General features: G+C 39.2%; 1 protein-coding gene and 1 long non-coding RNA gene across 32 annotated transcripts in view; both read left to right on the forward strand.

Annotated features, from left to right (window-relative positions):
- The window catches only part of DLG2 (discs large MAGUK scaffold protein 2), a 988,777-nt gene that overhangs the window by 304,903 nt on the left and 670,498 nt on the right, over window positions 1-13,376 (forward strand). The window lies entirely within an intron of this gene.
- Window positions 1-13,376, forward strand: part of LOC140685286 (uncharacterized) — a 40,199-nt gene that overhangs the window by 8,058 nt on the left and 18,765 nt on the right. Inside the window, exon 2 of the long non-coding RNA XR_012058667.1 lies at window positions 1-13,376. This exon is cut by the window's right edge and continues 18,765 nt beyond it. This is a non-coding gene — a long non-coding RNA (uncharacterized lncRNA).

Genomic DNA, 13,376 nt, shown 5'->3' on the forward strand with positions numbered 1-13,376 from the left:
GTTATGATGACAATTTTCTCTCTCATCAGCTCTGAAGCAGATACAGTGCATGATAGCATAGGATAAAGTGTGTAGCAAAATGATACTGTGGTCAGACAAGGCAAAAAGTGTGACAATTTGAACCAGAAATTGGATAGATGATGCAAAATCTAACAACCCAAGAAAGTTGTGTGGTTTAATGTACTTCTCTCTGGTTGAAAGAGTTATTTGACACACAGGATACTTAGATCCTCTCAATTTACGGATGATTTCTCAAATATCTGACACAGTGGGAAAATTGGCAGCACTTGTGTTTCAGTACTTCATTGCCATTTGTACCCCAGAGCTGGTCAGAGTATGTGTGTAATGTGGTTAAAGCACTGCTGAGTAATGCTGAGAGCAGGGGAAGACCACTTATCTGTGCCAGCCAGACATGTGGAGCTTACAGCTCTAATCGGTATTCCCGAGCTTGAGAAGTGCTTGGAGCACTTGGTGTTAAAACTGCACCAGCACCTTCCACCTTGCTAATGACCCTCATCCACAGTAAGGTACCTCTGCTCTTACCATCATTTTCTCGCTGCCTGAACTTCACTTTGCCTCTGCTGAGCACATATTGACTGATAACAGAACAGACACATTTCAGAGTTACCATACCTGCCTTCATTCATTTTTAAAGGCAGTAATGCATTGGTTAAGCAGGGGGTGCTTTTATTTGTTGGGCTGTTTTTCTTTTAACCTCTTCAAAAACACAAGCAAAGCACTGCCAGGTAAGCTGCAGAGATTTCTCTGCAGACACAGATGTATTGTCCTCACGTATCACTTCCAGCTGCTCAAAAAGCTGTAGTAAAACGTCTCACTGTGTCCTCTCTTCTGAATAAAGGCAGCACAGCTTCTACATCTTCTACATACTGAGAATTCATCCAGGGGACAGTACAAGGGAAAGTACTGCCACTGAAGTACTTGTTTCATAGGAGTAAGTAAATTAATGTCACGACTGGGATAAAAATAACTCATTTTTACATGCTAACCTATTTCTTAGCAATTTTTGGTATTTCAAGACATTATCAAGTTTCTAGTTTATGCCCTGTTATCACCTATAACTTCTCCCTCATCTTTAAGGCATGATGTTATTTTTTAGATTATACTTAGACTCGCTCGACATATTGCCTGTCCCAGTTCAAATTCAACCTGACATCCCAAATGCAATGAGGTTAGTGGTTTCATTGTAGCCTCAAGTGCACAGTAGTATGCTGCTGCACATATAATTCTGCTAAATTTGGACTGTAAGGGGGCCCTAGCACTGAGTTACTATGGAAACAGATTTCTTCTTTTCTTCAGAAAGAAATTCCCCCTAGGTTTAGTAGTATGAAAAAATTCCCAATATTAATGCCCTGCGATGGTTCCTTTAATTATCCTTTTGTGTCTACACTTTCTTAATAAGAGTTTAAAGATTACTTTTTTTTTTTCATTTGTCCACTTAATATTTAATTTGGTCATTGAGTTTTCATGGTATTTTATCTGAAGAAAAAACCAGTTTTCTTCTTCCCTCAAAACTGTTTGGATAGCTGTTTGTATGAGTGCTTAGGATTCATGAAGGACTTGGCACAGTTGCAGTGCTGAGCAGAGGACATGCAATACTTCTTCTTCATTGCAATATATAGGCATAGGAAGAATCTCTTTCTTGAATGTTATCTCATAAGGGCTGGAATTCCTCTGCTTATGACATTCAGCATCTCACCCAGGTCTTGGGATGAAAGATTTTACAACAGAACCCAGTTAAAGACTTGCAAGATAGGAAACGGTAGTGTTTCCCATCCCTGGAATTCTTCAAGGCCGGGTTGGATGGGGCCCTGAGTAACCTAATCAAGTGGGTGCCATCCCTGCCCACGGTGGACAATCTTTAAGGTGCCTTCCAACTCAAAACATTCTATGCTTCCGTGATTCTATGATTCTGTGAATACAGAGCCGTGTCTTACGTGAATTGGACGTACTTGGACAGGACAGTGCTTTTTCCTGAGACTATATTTACTAGAAATATTTTTGGGAGCAGGCTTATGAGGGATTGTGGGAGAGTCTCATAGAAAGAAAGCTGAGCTAAGCATGAATGGAAGATGCCATGGAACAGAGAGGTACAAGGAGGAAAAATGGGCTTTGTGTCAAGGAAGAAACTGTTAAGAGCATGTAGCATGAGGGAGCAGTGGTGAGAAGGGAAGGGACCATGGGAGCAGGACTTGAGAAGAGAGGAAAATTAGTAGACTTTTGAAGGAGAAGCTCTGAAACTTGATTTAATGTGAGGAATAGCAGCACAGAGAACTGGACTTATGTTTGTAAATGTGCAGTTCTCCAATGGATAGACTCAACAGCTGATAATCACTCTTTCTTTGCTCTTTTAAAATTATTACTCTTTTGAACATAACTTTATATTCTAGTATAAATATTTAAATTTTTTTCATGGTCTTTCAAGTTTATCTCTTCTCCTTATAACGCTCACTAACTGTTTTAAGTCGTGAAAAAATGCTGAAGGATTGAAACTCTTTTCATGTAGTACAGCTAGTCTTCAACCACACTCTTGTTACTCTTATGTAGTACTCTCTGTCTTGAAGAGCCAGGTTTGTAAGATCATACAAAGAAAATGAAAGTGAGATAGTTACACACTTAAACTCCATGAACAATTTCTGCTCCTTCCAGTAAACACAAAGAAAATTTAACATTCTTGTATAATACTTATGTAAGGGATATGTGGCACAGAAAAACAGCACATCCTTGGAAGAATATTAGCATACATATTTTAAGTTTAATTAATTTAGATGATCTTCCTTTTCCATATAATAAGGGGATGTAGATCTTTTGGCCAGATACTGTGTACTGCTGAGGGGATTTGCATTGTCCAAAGGCGTCTGGTAGAGTGTTATCATTGCAGAGCATCCTGGGGACAGACAGACAGTAAAAGCAGCTCTACCTGCAGCCAAGGAAGTTGCCTTGGGACTAGATTCCTGTTTGTGGCAGGTCTATTATGAGGCATGAGAGAAGCATTGTATGTTAGAGCAAGGTCCCCTTCTTTTGTTCCTACTCTAATTTATTGTAAAATACCAGTAGTGAGAACCAAGTAAGCACTCCAGTCTCTTAATACTTATCCAAGGCTGAATTCCTGGGCACTACTGTTGCCTGTGTCATGGGAAAACAGTGGAGGATGGGAATTGCAGCCTCATGCAGAGGATTTCAATTACATAACCAAATCCCATGTCCCTGAGACATCAGTCCTCACCCTTTTTGAGGACTCTGTTACTAGTTTCTCCGCATAGAGATTGACTATCATTGCCTCTTTCAGATTTGGCAAAGAAATGTGTTGTGAAACTCAACTGTTCCACCCTGCCCCAGGATTTGTTGCACAATTGAATGCAAATAGAGACATTTGGAGAAGTTTTCAAAGATGCAGTTGTACATAGGTTTTTTACTTTTTCATTTACTGATGCTAGTGAAAGACACCTTGCGCCGTTGTGTTGAATAGGTTTGAACTGATTTGAATAACAGCAACAATGTCTAGGACTTTTCTGTCTTTCTGACTCCACCTGGAAAATAGTTTTAAACAACAATTTAGAAATTTAGAAGAATAGTTTCATAGTTTAGAAGAAAATAAACCTATCAAGTGACATGCAGGCAGCTACTGCTCTTTGGCAGTATTGCTGTCACTCCTTTTCTCTTAATGATCAAAGGAAGAGAACTCTGGATTAGGAAGGCTGTACAGTTACCCTGGAGAAAATGATAGATTTAAGAAATTTAATTGCTGTAAAAAAATGAAGGTGATTGTGCTAAAATGGTACACTACAGATAACAGTCTCTCCCTGTGAATGGTCTTAGTTTCATTCTGAAAAAAGATCAGAAGTATGTTACACATTCCTGTATTGTCAGTTTATTAGAAAATTGCAAAGGAATAAAAGATTTTATAAACTGATTTAATGTCTTATGAATTTGCCATTCTAGACATGCTGTCTGAATCCTCCTAATCAAAGTTTTATTAACCAGAAGTTGAAAAAACACTGCAGACATAGATTTGGGGTGGGGATGGGGTTTTGTTTTAGGCAATGACACTGCTATGGCTGTTTGAAATACCATGTATACTAAATTGACTTTTGAAATTAATTTCAGGGATATTAACTTCCAATAAGTGCATAATTTAATTTTGATTCAAAAGAATATTGATGTCACCAGAAAGTACCTACCAGAAGTGTTATAGCACAATTCTTTTAAGCTGCATGAAGCTTAGCAAAGTGGTTAGAGGGAATCAGTTGGGTGCTCACACATTTCAACACTTAGTAATTTGCAAAACTTCCAGAGACACTGTAGCATTATTAGGAATCCAAGTACTTTGTCCACTATGACTGCTTTCTAATAAATTTTTTGTCAATCCTTGATGTGTTGAAGAATCAGAGTTTAGTCCTAAAAGATTTTGTGAAACAGAAATCCTTACCAAAGAGAGTAGATACACCATGAGCAAGAGCAGCGCGTGAATAAAGAATACTGCCAGGCACAATTCATTCAAAACCAGACTAAAATCTCCACTCAGGATCCATTTCTATTTCACTCATTGAGGGAAATGGAACTCTCTACTAAATGCTAGAGGACCATTGTTACTTCAGAAATATACATTTCTTTGTACGGCCAGCTGTTGTGCTGAGCAGGTAAGCAAAAGCGATTGGCCTTATAAAAACGGTGTGAGTCACAGCACATGGAGCAGACAGTGACAGCTAGAACAACTAGCCAGGCCCCCTGGAAATCTGTAAGAACTCTCCTGACTTTCTTAAGGCCAAATACTGAGTAATATGGTCGCAGTTGCAGGAGATCTGTGTGAAAAGAAAATGCTTTGGAACCCAATGCCCAGTGATTATTTGGATTAATTATTGAGCCCAGTTCAGTATCTCCACCATATAATCATTCTTGTTTCCACTATGTATGATTTACATGTTTTCCATTTATCTGGCAGTGTTTATCTTGTTACTTTTTGAATATCAAGATTTGGACTAGACATCTTGAAATCAAGTATTATGTGCCTAAAACCCTTCAGCACAGTGAAGTGATTGGTAATATGTCACCGTATGGGCTTAATTCCCCACCGCATTGGGCCAGCTGTGCAAGCACATGTGGAAGAACTGGAAAAGGTTAAACTTTCTCAGAAACTGCCATGAGGAGGTGTCAGAGTTCAGAAAAAGGTTCAAGCTCTTACTCTAAACTCTCATGACTTGCTGCTGCTTTATTCTTTAGCTAATTCAGTTCCACACTAGAATGGGCTGAAAAAAGGAAAACACACCTATAGGTTTCTCAGCTCTCACTCTCTTATTCCTCTCCCGTGATGCTTAAACCAAATTGTCATCCAAGCTTTTGCTGCTCATATTGCCATAGCACCCAGGGAGCCTTACACAGGCATCAGAAGAGCACAGTACAAGCACAGATCAGAAAGCTGTCACAGTGCCAAAGACCTTACAATTGAGGTGAAAAGCCTGGGAAAACAAAGAGAGGCAAGTGGGTAGCTGGGTAACAAAAGGAAACAGGAACCTGATGGTGGCTAGGCAGAGGAATCAGCATACAAGTAGGAAAAACTGGGAGGGTTTTTTTGTTTGTTTTTTTAAGATATAACATGGAAAGAAAAAAAATGTTGAGTATCTAGGAGAAAAAAAAATTGATCTAGTTTGGAGATGTCAAGGAAACCTTCTTCAGAGCATTCAATAGAGCATGAAAAGGCACAGAAGGATTATTTGGATTTTAACAATGGCTGTTCAGAGGGAGACTCTCCCTTTGCCACTGAATTAGAGATAATGGCTGAGGACAGCACATGGAGGGTGTTGACAGTGTTGACACGCCTTTATTAGAGACAGCAAGGAAGAGGAAGCCCATGCTGGGAGTGTGACAAGAAGGATGAAAAAGTCCAATTGATGAGCTGGATCTTATGACAGAATTTAGAATGGATCTGAGCAGGCCAAGTTATGATCTGTCATGGTCAAAAAGAAGATAGTATTTACAGAGATGATGAAAAATGATCATCAGTATTGATGGCTAACACAGGCTTCACCTTCGAGACATTGCACATGGAGAGTTTAACAAGAGAAGGGGAGGGTAGGAAAAGAGATTTAAGAGAGAATGAAGTTTTTCTAAGACACTCAAAAATCAGTAGCATATTCAAGAGCAGGATTTACGAGTGCTGAATTACAGCACAAGAGCTCTGCTTGCTGGATCATCCATTGCTCAGGCAGCAGCTTATTTTTGTAGCTTTGTGAACTTAGTGTGAACTTTGCATGTTTTTACAATACCATAATTTGCAGGGCTCCAGACTGAGAGCAGATGAGTCACATTGTTTAGGCAGAGAGGAATGTGCCACAGAGCCACTTCTGTAGCACAGAAAATCTCCTTTCCCTGAGGACGAAATCCTCTCTCCTCCCACAAAGCAGCTAGCACGTTTCAGAGCTCCACATCGACTGGCAAGTACATGGCTTATTTTGGCATTTAATTTCAGCATGACTGCTTAAAAATAATAAAAAAACATTAAAGCTGTCAATATTTTTGAATGACAAAGACAGAACTGAAACCTTTACTCTCTTTTTCTCTTTCAAGTGACAAACATAATTTGTATTATGTGTCGAGTGTAACTTACTGCACTACAAGGAGAAACCTTTCCAGTTTGCTTTAGCCATATGCCCATGCAAACACAGTCTGTGTCTCTAAATGTGTCTTTGCAGCACCCGGAGGCCCTAATCCTCAAACAGGATTCTTACACACTCATTATTTTGAAGTGATATTTTGAAAAGTAATAGAAGAGGATGACAATTTTAAGAGCTGTTCTAAGCCTCAGTACAGCACAGGAATTCAAGCTGGTGCATTCCTTTCATCTTTTCACATTGCTTCCCTAGAGTATTCTCCTTTTAAAGAGAAGCTGGAATTTTCCAAGGAATTCAGCTTTGAAAAATAGGTTTATCTTTGTGTGAACAGGGGCAGGTTGGTCTCAAAAGCAGAGCTGATGGTTCTGTGTGCAATTTCACTCCATCCTTTCTGTCTGGTCAGCTTTTACTCTCCACATCACACACTGCCCACACCTTCCCATCTTCAAACCATGCACAGTTTGAAGCACCAAGCAGAACAGATCTGTCATTGTCAGAAACCCAGTTGCTATGCTCAGCATCTTTCCAAAAGTTCTCATGCTATTGCAAAGCATGTGAAACAGCTTTAGTGGTGCAGATTCAATTTCAGAAGATAAAAAAAAAAGAAGCAGCATTTCCCTTGTGGGGTAGGGGAAATTGTGGTTAAAGATGTGTACTTTAAGCAGGGACATAGGTCAACGAGGAACACTAAAAAATGGACTCAAGTAAAATACATCTACATCTCTAAAAGACAACTATTAACTTTCTGCCCACCTCTGTTGGCACCATTCCAACAATTTTTTTCATCATGAAGCTGCAAGAAGGGATTAAGCCAAAAAAGGGATTAAGTTTGTACCACTTGGTTTTCAGGAGCAGTCTCTGTCTTGCTTTAATTTTTCACTATGTCCATTAGCACAGCATCTGTATCATTATTTAGATAACTCAATCCTTTTATGTTTGATTTCTTGCTCCCAGTCCTCCAGTGAGATGAAGTGTTCATTCTGCTATTACAGTTAGAAATCTAATTTCCAAACTGAATGATTCATTGTCAGATAATGCCTTCCCCCCCCCCTCCAGTTTTTACTTTCACTGCAAGTTTCAAATTTGAAGCTCTTATTTGAAGAGAGATTAAAACCATTGTGTTCAGATTCTTTTATGAGGTCTTGCCAGCAGCATTAGTATTGCTCTTTTCTGTAGAACTGTCTTACTGAGTGTTTTATAGGACTAGGATTGCTTCCTCAAGACATCATGTTGGAGGTTCACAGTCAGTCTATAATCGACTGATATCCCATTTCCCCTCCTCCTTCATTTAAATCAACCCCTCAATGACTTATAGAAGACATACTTTTATTAATCCCTAAAGTCTTGTTTTTCTTTCAGAAAGATGATTTTAAATTGTATTTTACAGTGAAAATACAATCAAAAATCTGCCATTTTCGAGTATAATGTGAATGTTGAAAACAGTATGTAGATCAAGTAGCATAGCTTTAACAACAACAATCTGATCTGTGAAGGACCAGAAAAGCCCTGGAAGGATTACTGATTTATTAGAAAAAAAAAATGTATAAAAAAAAATAGCAAACCTCAATTAATTGTTAGTTTATACTTTGCTGAACTATTATTAAGAAAAGGGGAACATGTTGCCAAAGCTCTGGAATAAAGTAATTTGGAAATCTGCTGGGAATCACATCTGCACTTTGTCTTCTCAGGAGTAGCACAAGCACTGTCAGTGTGTTCCTCAGATGGCTGAAATCACTTCTCAGGGCATGTTTGCATTGCAATGATCTCTCATTGTGACTTGTTGCTGTGCTGTTAGCAGCTCTATCTTTCTGCTAGCAAGGTTCTGCTTATGAGAGTTTATGTAGGTTTGCATCTATTGTGCGACATATCCCAGGGATGTTAGGAGCATCTGGTTATCTTGGGAACAAGCTGAATGTTATTAATTCCCATGGGCAAATCTTAGAGGATTAGGTGCTAAGTAAACCTGGGAGGGCAGAAGTACAGTGGAGTGATAGAAGAGAAAAAATTATTCTTCCAGTAGATAATAGCTTTTGTAGACACAAATACATTACGAGAAACACGCACTTGACAAAATGTCTATTTGCAATGAAAGCCAATTTTTGTCTATTTGCAATGTTCATATAAGTTTCTCAAAAGTGATTTCATTTTCAGAGATTCATTAAAAGCAAGGGAATGCACTCTGTATATCTATATATCTGCTTAGCAGCAAAGAATAAGAAGCAACATATAAGACTAAGAAGCAGGGATTTATATGGGTGATGAGTTGGGCTCAAAGTGTTACAGTAAATGGATTTACATCAGGCTGGAAACCAGTCACCAGTGGGGTTCCCCAGGGCTCAATTTTAAGGTCAGTGCTCTTTAGTGTTTCCATAATTTACCTGAATGTGGGAGTTGAATGTACATTAAATAAATTTACCAGTGACATGAAACTGGGAGAAGCATTGGAGAAGTTTCTACCTTGAAGGTATAAAGGTCTTACAGAGAAATCTGGATATGCCCAGAGTACTGGGCAATCCCCAGCTATTTGAAGGGAAGAGCAGCCCTGTAGAAAGACACTGGGGGGCTCGGGTTGGTGGCAAGTTGAAAATGAATCAAGTATGCACTGGCAGCCAAAAGGACCAACTCTGCCCCTGGGGGGCATCAGGCACAGCATGGCCAGCCAAGCAAACAAGGGGATTGTCCCTCTCTGCTCTGCACTGAGGCAGCCTCACCTTGAGTGCTGGGGGCAGTTTTGGAAACCAAAACATAAGAGAAATATAAAGCTATTGGACAGTGTCCTGAGGAGGGTGACCAAGGTGGTGGAGTGTCATGAGAGCAAGACACATGAGGAGCAGATGAGGTGATGGTTTGTTCAGCTTTGAAAAAGCTAAGGAGTGACCTCATTGCAGTCTACAACATCCATACAGGTGGCAACGGAGGGAGGAGGAGGTACTGATCTTCCCTCTCAGTGGGACCAGCAGTAGGATGTGAGGAAAAGGAATAAATCTGCATCAGGGTCAGATTGGATAAAAGGAAAATTTCTTCACTCAGTGGTTAGTCATTGAGTGGAACAGGTTTCCCAGTGAAGTAGTCATACTGTACCTGGCTGATGCTCTTAGTCACAGATTTACTTTTATGTAATCCTGCAAGGGGCAGGCCTTGATCCTGATGGGTCCCTTCCAACCAGAGATATTTGATGAATTTTCATAAGATAAGAGAGTGAATAGGCAAAATTACAGGTACTAAATTCTTTGCTTTTTATTTGAAATGTTGTCAGTAAGAAACTCAGGATCTCTTGGAAGTTGTGTTTGTCTGATGCTAACCATGCTGTTGACATATATATATATATACACTGTGGTTCTTTCTCTATGCCATCATGTTTTCATGGAAACCCCACACATCAACAGAGAGATATCCCTGACCTTGGTTTATAACAGTAACCACCATCACCTTGTTCATGTTCCTGTAGTACCTGATTATATCCAGTTCTATAGGACAGAGAGGACCATGGGCTCTCCAGTGCGTGGGGTATGGGGTTAGCTCAAGAATGCAGGACTAAGCAGGTGCTTGTTGTTTTGTGTTGACCAAGTTACTTGGCTTCTTGGTACTTGTCTTCCCCACCTGTGAAACAGAAACATCAGTAGCTCCCAACCTCACACAGCATGGTGAGGATCACTATTTTCACATATTATGCTAGTGAGATCAGAATGGTTCTGTTTCATAGGTGTGAGCCCAGGGACAGCTTAAATTTGCTGTTACCACTGCACAGTCAACAAGTCTGCCAGATTATTCAGTTTTCTTCATAATTAACCATTTGACAATAAACTGGTACAGTTGTAACCTTCTATTGCTGAGTTAAAGTGATTCTCTAACTTTAAGCTCAAGGAATTTGCTGTGAATTTTTATTTCCTGGTTTGGTTTTCAAAACAGATAGTAAGAGGAAAACAGTACTCTTTCCTTTGCCTTTAAACTGTTGAAGTCTAGGATGAAAATTGCTAAGAGATGGGAAAATTGGGATCCTCCAAAGACAGCCCCTGTTTCAGGCTACACCTACACTTCAATATTACATTGCAACACTGTTCTAAAATGCAGCACAAGATAGTGCCAAATACTGATTTACCTGTGGAACTAAAATGTTAAAAAAGCAATTTGCTGTTAATAATTTTATCTTTTTGAGGTAAAACATCATAGGCAGAAGAGAAGTCAGAGAATAAAAGCCAGATTTACTGTAAACTAATATTTATTACATTTCATTAACTATTTAGAATTATGTTGAGCTTTCAGTATTTCTCAAATCCAGTTGTTTCTTTATATGAGAGAAAGCATTTAACCAAGGATATTCAACAAACTCATTGCTTGATAAGATCAGGACACATCTATATTTGAATTTTGAACATGGTAATGTGTATTATAATTTGGTTTTGTAAGCTGGATCTTATCTATTAAAATAAACACATTAATAAAATATGGCAAGAAGGATCTGAATATATGAATATAAAGCCTTGATAGACATTTTTCTTATTGCAAGCTGTTTATTTCTGGAGATCAAGTCTTCAAGAAGATTAAACAATGCTGAAGTGATAATTAAGCTAAAAACTAATAGGCACAGGCTTAAGCAGATGCTGATGCGATAGAGGAATAATAGCAATTCTGTAAAGTAGCAACCAGCCAGATTGCCCTTGCTGCTTGTGTGGATGTGCAGCATCAGAGGGAGCCAGCTCTCCTCTTGGTGATGATTTCCAGGTCTGAAACATCCACTCCACACAGGTAATTCAAGATGTCCCCATCACACCTCTGTATGGGAAGGGGCAAGCAGGGAGCTCCTGGCTCCCTAGGATATTGACCTTCTCAGGTCCTGCTGCTGCAGGTCTGTGCAACCAACACAGGCTTGTGGAGAAATTCTTCAGGGACCAGGTCTGGTCCCTGGGAAACAGTGGCTTTATTGAATGGAGGCCATGCCAAGGGGTTCCTCAGAGCCTATGCTTGTGCTGCAGGTAAGCCTGGTATTTTCACAACAGTTTTCTGCTCTTACTTGGAAGCACAATATTTTTTTGTGTTACTTGTGAATCTTTACAGAGTGTGTCTTCATGCCTATCAGACAGTGCATCAGGAGCCCTTGACAGCAGCTTTGCTCCTTGGACACCAGTGAATTTCTTCCCTCATTCGACCAGGGTCAGTGCAAGAGCTAGCCCTTGTCACTATTTTTTTGTGTTTCTTCCCTCCAGAAGTTCTTAATAAAAAAAAAATCCAAAGCAGCCTGGAAAATTCAATGTAGATTCAAAGATGATTCAAATAAACCTACTTTTTTTTTTCACCTGTAGTTATTAAAAGCTAGGTGGGAAAACAGCAAAACATATTTTTTTCTGTAATTGTGTTTACTTAGCCCATTAGGAGTTCTTATGTATCATTGCTTTCACTGTATTTATTTTGCAGTCCAGATCACAAGCAATCAAAATCATACATTTACCCTCAGAATCAAAACAAGAGCCTTTTGAAGCATTAGACTTTTAGATCATTCCATTTGCATCCTAGTTTAGGGTTGTTAGGATACTTTCATGTCACATTTTCAAGCTTTTCCTTTTAATCAGAAGCTCTAGAAAGTATGCCCTTTGTTGGCTGAAAGCCTAAATGCCTCCAAAAATCAAGCATTTCCAGGAGCTAGTTTTAACAAAAGCATCACATGTTACTAAAGCCATGTAATATTACAGATACCAGAAATTGCAATGCAGCATTAGCTTGTTAGAGAGCTTGGGGTCATTACTGAAAAACTGAGCCAGTCCTGGGTCCATGTTAGCAATTCAGAGCACGATAAACAGATCAGAAGAGCAGAGCAGCTAGTATGGAATCACTTAAATCCACACAGTAAGTGTCTCAATAATTTTACTCAAGAATAGGCTTTGGACCAAATATCTCTGCTATCTACATCATTTAAAGGCAGTGAGCCTAAGTGGATATGGGTGGATAAGGGGCAGAAAGGAAGGGAAGTGTGTAGTGACACATGCTAAAAAGGTCTGAGAAGTATGCACAGTCATGCAATTTTGAAAGAGATTTCAATCTGTGTGCTCAATGAATAAGTCAAAACACCTTCTCTGTGAGAATTCAGTAACTCAGGAGACAGTTGCCTTTCCCTGGAACTTGCTCGCTGACTGCTTGTGACAGATATAGGACTTTCCTGCAATAATTTATGAGTACCATATGTTGCCCTGGTTATTTTGGTAATTGCTTTTACAGTATAAATATGTTGTGTAGTCCAGGTACAAATGGGAAAACAATAAGTTGAAATGGTTCACTCATACCCCTCTAGAGCAAGTACAGGTCCTCAGGGGGCTTTTGATTTGGTTTGATGGGACTCTAGAGATCTTCCAAAACCAAGATGTTTAGAAACAGTTGATTCAGCAGACAAAGAGTGAGAAAGAAGTGATGTGGGATTTTAAGAGATTGTTTTCTGGTGAAGGAAACTCCATGAGGCAAACAAAAGGAGTAAGCTTGGTAGCTGTCGGAGGAAGATAGTCTTGTCTATATAACCACTGTCAGAATGCATAACTGCTCAATGTACATATAGTAAATCAAACCAGGATTGAAGTGGTGTATTGCTCTATTATTGGCTTTTAATTAACTGAAAATTAGTAATTAATATATTTTTAAGATCGCTCTCAGCAGAAAGCATTACTATACACTTAGAAACTCCTACAGATTTCTACACATCTTCCTACAGCAGTTTCTTTAAAGTCTTAAACTTGTACACACACACCCCTGTTCACACTCACTCAC

This window comes from Taeniopygia guttata, chromosome 1 (assembly GCF_048771995.1).
Source record: "Taeniopygia guttata chromosome 1, bTaeGut7.mat, whole genome shotgun sequence".
Lineage (NCBI taxonomy): Eukaryota > Metazoa > Chordata > Aves > Passeriformes > Estrildidae > Taeniopygia > Taeniopygia guttata.